This window comes from Gossypium arboreum, chromosome 2 (assembly GCF_025698485.1).
Source record: "Gossypium arboreum isolate Shixiya-1 chromosome 2, ASM2569848v2, whole genome shotgun sequence".
In the NCBI taxonomy this organism is placed as follows: Eukaryota; Viridiplantae; Streptophyta; class Magnoliopsida; order Malvales; family Malvaceae; genus Gossypium; species Gossypium arboreum.
This window is the reverse complement of record NC_069071.1, coordinates 6,522,541-6,531,749: the sequence shown is the minus strand read 5'-3', so window position 1 is coordinate 6,531,749 and position 9,209 is coordinate 6,522,541. Positions and strand designations below refer to the sequence as shown.

The following is a 9,209-nucleotide window of genomic DNA, read 5'->3' as shown; positions in this document are numbered from 1 at the left end:
AACATACATAAATATTAATCACCATTCATAAAATAATATTGAAATTTAATAATTTTAACAAATGGTCACTAAACTTTAGTTATATAAACTCACAAGTTCGATTTTTGTATTATAGCGATAATCATAATTTCATAATAAATATTCCAAATAAAACATTATATCATTTCTAATTCAACATTTATCGATTATAATCGGACATGTGATCGATTTATACATAAGTCATTCATATATATATGTATATTTTCCTCCTCCTCCTCTCCATCCACATCCTTAGTATAGATAACACACTTGTAAGTAACATTATCCATAATTTTCACTATTTACTTATGTGAATATTCAAGTTATCCATCCGTGTCATAGTCACTAAATTATTTTTATCTTGATCTACAGAACTCCAAATTAAGATCTGCTAATTTTCCCTGAAACTAGACTCACGTATCTTCTTACCATAAAATATTCATAATTTTTGGTTTAACCAATAAGTACAGTTTATTCTTTAAAGTCACCCCTATTCTGCTGTCTGACAGTTTCGACCATTCTTTACTAAAAATTAATTATCTCCTCATACAGGATTTGAATGATGTTCCCATTTATTTCTCTTGAAAATAGACTCATTTAGAATTCTAAAAATAAAATTTAAGCCCCTAATAATTTTTATTAAATATTTTATGATTTTTCAAAGTCAGAACAGGGGAACCCAATTTCATTCTGATATTGTCTTACAAAATTTATTATATCTTATGATTTACAATTCTATTGCTTATATCATTTCTTCTATGAGAAACTAGACTCAATAAGCTTTAATTCAATATTTTTTTCATCTTCTAATTCGATTTCTACAATTTATGATGATTTTTCAAAATTAGCTTACTGCTACTATTCAAAATTATTTTAGTGCAAGTTAGCTTACTACTGCTGCCCAAAACTGTTTTAGTGCAAGATGTTTATTACCATTTTTTCCCTAAGCTTTTAATAAATAATAATTTCGTCCCTACTCAATTAGTCTCTCAATTGAGTTGATTTTTCTCAATTAACACTTTATTCTATCACTTTAAATTACTTTATAAGCTTTGGGAATCAGAATTTCAGCACTAGACTTTAATTCCAAACATTTTCACAATTAGGTCCTAAAAATCAATTTCTATTGAAATTACCTAATAAAATCATCTCATAAACAAATTAAAGCTTCAATTGCATGCTATTTCATCATAAACTTACAGCACTCAACCATGATGACTTTCAATTTCATCCATGAAATCAAAAAATAATGAAGTTAATAGTAGGACCTCGTTGTAAAAGTCTTAAAAACACAAAAATTATAAGAAAAAGGCAAGGATTAACTCACTTGGTGAAACAATTATGGAATACCAGCTTATAGAACCCCTTCTATGGCGTTTTGGCTGATGAGAATGAAGAAAAAATGAAGAGAATTCTAGATATTCCAATTTGGTCCTATTTTTATTTAGCTAATTTTGGTAATTTTCCAATTTTGCCCTTCTTTCACCATTTTTCTTATTTTTTTTATCATCTATTGCCGCCCAAAATATCTCCTTTGGGATTATTTTCACTTTAGGTCCTTTCTCATCTGACAATTGAGCTATTTAATCCTTTTAGCAACTTTTATATCTTTTCAATTTAGTCCTTTTTATTTAATTAACCACCCAAACGTCAAAATTTTTTGACAAAATTTTAATACTACCTCACTAACACTCCATAAATATTTCTAAAAATATTTATGGCTTGTTTTATGAAGTCGAGGTCTCGATACCTCATTCTCAACCCAATTTACCTAATTAATTCTTTTAAATCACCAAATTCACTAATTCAAAAATACTTCTATATTCACATTTGACACAAAGGTATTAATTTATTAAATTTTTGACTCACTCATCGGATTTAGTGATCTCAAATCTCTATTCCTGACACCACTGAAAATTAGGCTGTTACACGACATGTATAATCGATGCAAGTTCTAGAATAGCAAATCAATGTTGAGACACTCATAACCAATAAAAAAAGTGAGTAAGGAAGATATATACTCTAAAAGGCTCAAAATCTAGCAAAAATTATGGGTATTTGATGTCAATCCTGTAAACTTAGAACTTCAAGATAATACCTCAATTCAGGGAAACAACCTAGTAATTTTAATACTCAAAAGTCAACTTATCATACTTGATTCTCTATTGCCTTAAAGTTAGACGATCAATGCACAATTACCTATGTTTTGATCCAAAACATATCAATAAAAATCATGAATTAATCAAAATTCATTCTAATAGTGATATGAAAAAAATTACTTGGGGATTAGACAAAATTCAGGCGTTTTCTGATAATGATATGACTAACCTCCCCACACTTAATATGTACATTATCCTCAATGTACAAAAATAGATAATGACAACATAAGCATAATATTATAGAAGAGGGGAAAAGTGAAACTGCCCTGAATTTGGATGTAGTCCTTGAAAGAGCGAAAGCGGGTTTAGAGACATTGGAAATGATGTGCATGTGACATATAGATAGAGGTGAAGGTGGTGGTAGAGGTTGGGTTCCACAATCACAACACCCAGCGAAGAGGTTATCATGGTGGTCGGTGTCGTGGTGTCTATGGTCGTGGTCAAGCAGGACATGGCAATCATGGATTAACTATCCCCATAGGATTGTTTGTGTATTCCTGAGTAGCACCAATCTACTGAACCTTTCGAAACTGCAATATCATCAGTAATGCTTTAGAGAGTTATATCAATGGGGTTGTTATGGTTACTCGTAAAGAAACAGCCATAAAATTAAGGAGTTTAAAATATACTAATTAAAGTCTTTTTAAAACATGGAAACTGAAAATAGAAATAAAAATAAAAGAAATATAAAAACAAAAGGAAAAGGAAAATAAAGTAAAAAATAAATGGACTCAAAAGTCCTCATCGGCAGCTGGGTCGTGAGGTGGTGGTGCTGGAGGTGAAATGCGGAAATGTTGGCAAATCTACTGCAGGGTCACCTCTATGCTGTCGAATCACTGATTGTTCAAAACGATTTAGGTGGTTAGAAATTTTGGTTAATAAAGCAGCCGTATGAACCGGTCTGTGACTCGACGGTGGCTGAGTAGGTGGGTCCTCATGAATTGAAGGGATATGGTCAGGAATATCCTCAGGGTCATCCTCATCGGTGGCTCGTGCTAGTCGGTATTGAGGAGAATCGAACCTATGACGACGCTCTATCATCCTCATGTGGAGCATACTTAGGATGCCTTGTGGGAACATCTAGCCGATAAGTGTGAGCGATGAGGACTGTGCCGATGTGTTCAGAAGCCCAAAGTATCGAGCTAGACGAGTTACATAAGGGCCACTGCTGATGACTCCATTTTGGTGTCGTTCTGTCTGATGGCGAAAGGCAAGGGAGATGAAGTATGTGAGATCGAAAATATGCCCTTGCCTCATGCTTCATAGAAAGTATGTGTCGTGAGTGTTAACGACGCTGGTGCTCTCTCATCGCCCGATTGAGATGTGAGCTAAAAGGGCGTAGAGGTATCGCAATGCAGGAGAGAGAGCCAATGCCTTTGAGCGGCTGGGATCATAGATGCCGGTAACAGGCATGAGGGCTGCCCAACAGGAGGAAGGTGCATAATGGATGTGACGGTGGAGATGGGTGATAAACCATAAATTGTACATATTTTTACCCCATATTTAATGCATTTTATGGATAATTTCTCATTAGAATTGGTGAATTTGATGCTCCTAATGCTTTAATTTCATGTTTTATACTTAGGAGAGCATAGGAGAGCGAAATGAGCCAGAAACGAGCCAAAAAGGGACAAAACGGACCAAATTGAGAAGATGACATGGCCTAAGCCTTGCCACACGGGTAGCTCACACGCCCGTGTCTTTCGAGGGTGTCGACCAAGGCTTTCACGATTTACACGACCTGGCCATTGACCCACATGGCCGTGTACAATTTAACGGATCGAACACGGCCTGGCAATCACGTCACACGACCGTGTCACACGGGCGTGTCCCTATCAAGCCCAAGTTAAGTCCAATTCAGAAAAGACCACTTTTGAGGGCTTCTAAGCATTCAAAAGCCTATAAATACACCTTAGAAGAGGAGAAAAAGGGGACACAGAGAGGAGAGGGTAAGGAATTACTCCAAGGAAGCCGATTGATCCATCTCAGAAGCTGAATTCATCATCAAGACTGAAGATCTCTCCTTAATTTCCCTTCAAGAGTTTTGGGTTTTCTTTATGTTTTATATTCTTTATTCTTCTGAGATGTTTTCTTATTTAGTCATGAATTAAATCCCCTAAATACCTAAGGGGAATGAAACCTAAGACGAATCTTGTTATTATTTTCTGAATCGTATGATAAATATTTAACTTGTTCTTAATTATGTGTTCTTAATTCTTGTTTTGATATCCCAGGATACTGATTCAAGATAAGCTCTTATTCAGAGGAGGAATAGACCCTGTCTAAGAGTACTCTCGTCATAATTAAGCAGAGTTGATTGCGCGCCTAGAAATAGGGTGACAAGATTTTGCCGGATTAGGGTAAAACCTAATAAGGGGATCCATAGATCGAGTTAAAGCAACCCTAAAGTGTTAATTAGAGAAAAGTCTTGGTTATTCAATCCAGGGATTAGACATTATTAGTCTTGAATAGGGCTAATAACATAACTTAGGGATCTCTACGGAATAAGTTGAATGAATAAATAGTCCGATTTGGAGCCAGAATAACAAGTAAAGTCTAGGTGGATTTTTCCTTAGGTATTGTCTCAAGTCAATCGATTTTTTCCCAAAAGCAATTCCCCAATTCTTTTCTCTGTGCGTTCTTAGTTTAGATAATTAGTTAATTAAAACAAAAAACCCATTTATTCTTAGGTTAAATAATAAAAAGATAGTTATTACTAGTACTTTTAGTTCCGTTGGGTATGATGTCCCGGTCTTGCCATTACTATACTATTGTTCGATAGGTGCGCTTGCCTTTTCGTCGTGATAATAGTTAGTCTAGGTTTGATCTTCATTATAAATATTTATTACTTGTTACGAATCACGCGATCAAGTTTTTGGCGCCGTTGCCGGGGAACTAAAATATTAGGAACGCTCAATTTTTATTACTTTAGCCATTTATTTTTTTTTTTGCAATTTAATTTTATATTATTATTATTAATTAATTTACTTTTTCTTTCTCTTGATAGGTTTTTATAGTTTATGACTAGAAAAAACCCGTCAGGACCATTACTTTTTGACGAAGAAATCGATCATACAATTCGCAGAAATCAAAGAGAAAAAAGGTGCAGCCTAAGATACACAGAAAACGAGCAAGAAGACGATACTCAACCCCCAATCGAAGAGATGGTTGAAAACCAAAACCATCAGCTACCTCCTGTAATTGTGGCTAATCAAAACCCTTTCCACGTGCTATGTATGATTATGCTAAACCTTCTTTAACAAGAACTGAATCTAGCATAGTTAGACCTGCTGTAGCTGCAAATACTTTTGAACTGAAACCTAACACAATTCAAATGATACAGCAGTTTGTTCAGTTTGATGGTTTGTAGGATGAAGATCCCAACGCTCACTTAGCAAACTTTCTAGAATTTTGCGATACATTTAAAATCAATGACGTTTCTGATGATGCCATACGTCTTCGGTTGTTTTCCTTTTCACTGAGAAACAAAGCTAAAAAGTGGTTGAACTTGTTACCACGAGGGTCAATTACTACTTGGGAACAAATGACCAAAAATTTTTTACTAAAATACTTTCCGCCGGCTAAAACGGCTAAATTATGTAATGATATCTCTTCTTTTGTGCAGATGGATTTAGAAACACTCTACGATGCATGGGAGAGATACAAGGACTTAATGAGAAGGTGCCCTCACCATGGGTTACCACTTTGGCTTCAAGTACAAACATTCCACAATGGTCTGAATCGCTCGACTCGGTAAATGGTTGACGTAGTTGCTAGTGGAACCATTAACAATAAAACACCGGAAGATGCCTATGAGTTTATAGAGGAGATGTCACTGAATAACTATCAATGGCAAATTATAAGGACAAAGCCAACGAAAACAGCTGGCGTTTATAACTTCGACTCAGTCACCATGCTCTCTAATTAGGTATAACTTTTCAATAAAAAAATTGATGGTTTACTTGGTTCTACGCAAGTACATCCAGTAATGAGGTGTGACTCAAGTGGCGGAGGTGTGCATACATATTATCAATCCTACAACCGAAGAGGAACAAGTCAACTATATGGGTAACAATAACTTTCAATCTCAAAATAACCCATACAGTAATACTTAAAATGCAGGTTGGACCCAAATTTCTCCTGGGGTAGTCAAGGGAATCAAAAGCCACAAAATTCTCAGGGTTTTCAACAGCCACTTTATCAACAAGAGAAGAAACCAAACCTTGAGGAGATGCTCTCAAAATTCATATCAGTGTTAGAAACCCGTTTCCAAAATATTGAGATAGCACTTAAAAATCAACAAGCATCGATCCAAGGACTCGAGACTCAGATAGGCCAGCTTTCCAAACTAATCTCTGAACGACCACAAGGTGGCTTTCCAAGTAACACTGAACCCAACCCAAGGGAACAACTCAACGCAATTAATATCCAGAATGACGAAGGACTCGTTGAGCCTGAACCAGAACCAAGGGAAGAAATAGTGGTAAGCAAAGGAAAAGATGAGGTAGATCAAAATACAAACAAACCGGTGAATGAAGAATATAAACCTGGTGTCCCATACCCTAACGTGACAAGGAAAGATCGCCCAGACGAACAATTCGGTGAATTCCATAAACTTTTAAAAAAATTGCATATTAACTTATCGTTTATTGAGGCTTTGTCGCAGATGCCGAATGCAATGAAATTTTTAAAAGAGCTTTTAGTAAATAAACGAAAGTTGGATGAAGCATCACATGTAGAGCTAAATGCAGTCTGCTCAGCTATTCTACAGAATAAGTTACCCCACAAATTGAAAGATCTAGGGAGTTTAACAATTCCTTGCTTAATTGGTAGATTAGATATAAGTTATGCATTAGCTGATTTAGGGGCAAGTATAAATGTTATGCCTTATAAAATGTTTAAACGACTAGGTCTCGGTAAACCCAAACAGACTAGGATGAGCATTCAATTGCCTGACAAAACAGTTAGATTTCCTAAGGGTATTATTGAAGATGTTCTCGTTAAAATTGATAAATTTATTTACCCAGTAGACTTTGTCGTCTTAGACATGGATGAGGATAACGAGGTACCTTTAATTTTAGGATAACCCTTTTTAGCAACTACCAAAACCAGTATTAATGTAGGCACAGGAGAGCTAATACTTCGTGTAGGTGACGACGCAGTAACACTCCAAGCACGCAACTCAGTCAAAATCTCTAAGACTCAAGATAATGCTATAAAACCTGTCGATGATAAAACTAATATTCAATCGTCCTTGCAGGAACCTCCTCGAACCAAGACAACAGAGACAGTGCACTACTATCATGTAGAGAACAAAGACGCTCATGAGGAACGAAGGCTGCGGATAGAAGAGCTAGACGAATGGCAAGCAAATAAATCGAGAACACACGATAAACTTAAGGTTGGTGATAAAGTCTTACTAGAAGCCGTAGATCCTCACATTGTCACTACCACACCGAATGAGGAAATCCCTCTTACGGTACTCAGTATTTTTCCATTCGGTATGATGAGGTGAGTCATCCTAGGTTTGGCACTTTTAAGGTAAACAACACCCGTTTAAAACTTATTTTGATGAGATTGATAGCAGGACTGAGGAGTACGAACTCCTCGAACCAGCCTGACTATTCACTAGAGAGGTAAGTCAAGCTTAGACTATAAATAAGCACTTCTCGAGAGGCAACCTGAGCACTAACATATTTTGATTTCTTTATTTTTTATTTTTTATTTCTAACACTTTAAATCATTAACTTTATCTTTGAACAACAAAGTTTTTCGACACACACGGCCAGGCACACGGGTGTGCCTAAAGTCGTGGCCAAACAGGGGAAGAGACACGGCCGTGTGGAAGCAGAACATGATTTCCCCAAAACATGGGATGCGATAAATCCCCACGGCCATGCGACATGGCCGTGGGTGAACTTGATAGGTGAACACAGGCGTGCCAGGGGCAAGGCTTTTCTGTTTCTTCGACATGGGCGTGGTACCCTAACACACGGGCGTGGGAGACGCGAACCAAGCCATATACAGCCGTGCAACATGATCATGCAGCCAGACGACCTATACACACAGGTGTGCGATAAGGCCGTGTGACGACATCACAAATTTGCGACGAACATGGTCGAGCCACGACACACACGGGCGTGCGCACCAACCGTGCCATTTAAAATATATATATATATATATATATATATATATAGAATAATTATCTTATTTTTCTTTTATTCACTTGTTTTCCTTTTAGAAACGGCTTACCTTCAGAGTCAAGCTTGCCAAAGTTATCTCCAATACTCGATCCTGCCAATCCAAGAATATCATCCATTCTTAATACAGGAAGTTTCACATCTCCCCCTATTTTTTTATATACTTTAATATCTATCTTTGTACTTTGAAGGCAATGTACATATTAAGTGTGGGGAGTATTTATTTCATTATCAGAAAATCCCTGAATGATTGCCTTGTTCTCTTGAAAAGCTCTCATATCATATTTAGGATAAATTTTGATTGATTTATGATTTTGATTGATATATCTCGAATTAAAACATAGGCAATTATGCATTGATTGTTTAAACTTTAAGACATTAGAGAATCAAGCATGATAAGTTGATTTTTAAGAATTTAAAATCTTAGGTTGTTTCCCCAAAGTTTAGGTATTTCTTTGAATCGGAATCCACAAGTTTTTATCATCAAAAAGCCATAATTTTTATGAGATTTTTTAGCCTTTTTAGCATCTATTCATTCTTTCATGCTCACTCTTATTATTGCTTTGAGTGCGTCCGTATTGAATTATTATTCTAGAACTTGCTTGATTATGCATGCCGAGACCACACTATTTGATTTGATATGTCAAAATGATTAAGGCACTTAGGATTAACCACTCATGCCATGAAAAGCCTACCTCCACGATTAATCCCTAGTAAACCCCCTTGAGCCTAACAAACCATTCTTTGTATTACCCTTAATATTAACCTTTAACCCATTATTGTTGAAATCCCCTAAATTAATCCCTATTTTTGTTGAGATTTGAGTTGAGTG

The 9,209-nt window shown here is 36.0% G+C and overlaps 1 non-coding gene across 1 annotated transcript; it reads right to left on the bottom strand.

Annotated features, from left to right (window-relative positions):
• Positions 1 to 5,769: 5,769 nt before the first annotated feature.
• LOC128289755 (small nucleolar RNA R71) lies at positions 5,770 to 5,876 on the bottom strand. Its single transcript, XR_008279400.1, has one exon. It is a non-coding gene; the product is annotated as a small nucleolar RNA R71 (small nucleolar RNA).
• Positions 5,877 to 9,209: the final 3,333 nt, after the last annotated feature.